Genomic DNA, 2,769 nt, shown 5'->3' with positions numbered 1-2,769 from the left:
AATCACCAAGATCTAGGTGTTCTTGGATGATGTCATCAAGGTGTTCTTCAAGAACATCATGTTTTGGCCTCATTCAACCATGAATAGCTTAGATCTAACCGATTTCCACATAAACAAGCTGAGATCTGTTTTAGATCTTAGTGGTTTCTTGGTGAAAAGGATTGGAAGAAAGTTTTCCAACTTTCTTTCAACACTTTTGCACTCAAAACCTTAAAACCGATTAGAAACGAAGCTCGAACCATCTCACGAATCATTCACCTCATCACATGGTTCAAGGTTCTGATTCTAACTACGAGGTTCACCGATTTCGGGTTAAACATTAAACTACCGTTCCAAACAGTTCATTGACCGGACTTGGGTGATTCTTGTCCCAACCAGTGAGCCAAGTAAGAACCCATGTTCCATGGTTCAACTCGTTGTCAAAATACCTCCAAATCATGTCAAAACAGCCAAGTGTTAGACGAAAGGCCATCCAGGTCAGAAATGCTGGCCGAACGGCTAGGCTGTTCGAACGAACAGCCCAGCCGATCGGACATGCCAGCCGATCGACGGGGCCAGCCGATCGGCTAGCACATGGACCCACACTTTACAAGTTTCATGAAGTGTACTATTGACGAAGTGATGTTTGATCGAATATACTACTCGATTGGTAAACATTACTGTACGAATATACATAAATTTGAAAATAAGAATGAATACATATAAGAATGTAGCATATAAGCAAGTCCATGTTTAAGTATGTATGGAACCCACGTAAGCGAACCCCTCGGTTTCCACTCGCGTACGGGTACGAATGTATGAATCCTGAGTATGAATGAAAGTATGAACATAAATAGAAGTTTAAGTATGAATATTCATGTAAGTATGAGTATAGGCATAAAACGTATGAGTATAAGTGTAGGTACGAATAATAAAATTTACGTATATAATGTATGTTGAAGCATAACGAATTTGGGCATATAAAACGCTCAAGGAATTTGAATATCTAAAACGAATGATGTAAGCGATTTTGTCGCGAGGTATCGATTAAAACGTGTATGACGATTTACATGTATAGTTGTTTAAGCGAAATGTCGAGTTTATTGAATTAAAATAGATCGAGTTTGATTTGGAATGTAGAATATAGTTTGTAAATCTAAGACGAAAAGTATTCATTGGTTATGCATAACGTGTCTCGTAATGAATGGAAATGCTACTTTTGTTTAATTTTTTTACATGTGTTGAAGGTTGTTGGTCCCCATTAAGTCTTCTAGCCTACGTGTTTGAAATTTGAATGGCGAATTAAGCGGTGTGGAAATAAGTTTTCGAAAATGCGGGTTTGTTTCATTTGCATCCAAACAAGAAATTTTGAATTTTGAAGGTTCTTATGAAAACGTTGATCTCTAGAAAAGAAATTTAGCAAAACGGACTTGGTGATCATTGGGAAGAGTTTTAACAAATGATTTGTTGATGTTAAGAAAATCTTTGGTAAAACGATCATATAATATCTATAGGGTCTTATAAGTAGATGAGAAAGTTAGTTTGAATTCCGTTTGAGAATGAAAGTCTTTAGTGTGGTGATATTACGTGAGTGTGTTTTAGTGGTTAAGTCGAATATGAAGTTCGTGGGCAAGAGATTCATTGGACCGATTTAAGTTGATAGGTAGCATTTCGTTAGGTTTTGAATTTCGGGTAATAAAATGTTTTAAAATATGATTAAGGATTTTGTGTATGTGAGTTATATAAAAAATAGATAGTAGGGTAAGAAATACGTTTGACAAAACAATAAACTTTGAAATTTGATATAAGTAGATATTTTGATAAATGATAAAAGATTTAGGTATAAGACATGATCGGGTTTGCATAATAAAATATTTTAAGGGAAAGTTTTGGTAATGATCACCTAGGTAAAGGAATCACCCCTAACCCGATGGTGAGGTCGTTTTACGTAAAGAAGGAGTGGAGCAAATCGTCAAGGTAAGGAAATCACTCCTATCTCGATGATATGTCTCCATTTTGGTTATAAGAAATATGAATAAAATTATATGAAATCATGCATATGTATAAATGTATAAAAAAGATTTAATATGTTGTGTTGTTAGGATCTGGGGGCTGACATGATTGTGTTTGGTTGCATAAAACGTACAAGTGCAGCGGAAATGAGTAGCAAACTTTGTAAACATAATCAAAAGAAAATATAGATTGATAAACAATTGCTTATATCATTGAGTCAAAAGATTTACAATAGAAAGCAAATGATTACAGCAAGCTTACAATCTAAACTCCCCCTCAGCCTGATACACCAGAGTTGGTTGCACAAGCTGAAAGGATGAATTGAGGAGAAGAACTCACTCAAAACGATCAAGTGTAACAGTACAGAGTACTGTCATACTTATAGGCAAACCAAACTACTGATATACTTCAGCTGACGTCACCATGATAGTGATATCTAACGACCTAACAAACTATAAATACTGTTCTATACAAACTACTGTTATGTAACATCTGTTAATCAACTAAAATACAAAACATAAGGAAACTACTGCTTCACGTTCCACTGTTGTGACCTTAGCATAGGTGTTGACCTTCAGTACTTTCTTCAAAGGTGATCAGTCTTTGAGTAGGCAGTGCTTTGAGTCTTCAGCAGTACTTAGAACACATCAGTAGATTGAGCAACAGAGTTTGTCTTCAGCAGTTGTTAGGTAATCATTAGAGTTTGGCTTATCAGTTGTTGTAGTTGAGCAGTACTTAAGTTCTATCAGTTGTTGGATAACCACTGCCAAGGGGAGA

Source organism: Helianthus annuus, chromosome 5 (assembly GCF_002127325.2).
Source record: "Helianthus annuus cultivar XRQ/B chromosome 5, HanXRQr2.0-SUNRISE, whole genome shotgun sequence".
Classification (NCBI taxonomy): Eukaryota; Viridiplantae; Streptophyta; class Magnoliopsida; order Asterales; family Asteraceae; genus Helianthus; species Helianthus annuus.
The sequence above is the reverse complement of the archived record's forward strand: the minus strand, read 5'-3'. Positions refer to the sequence as shown.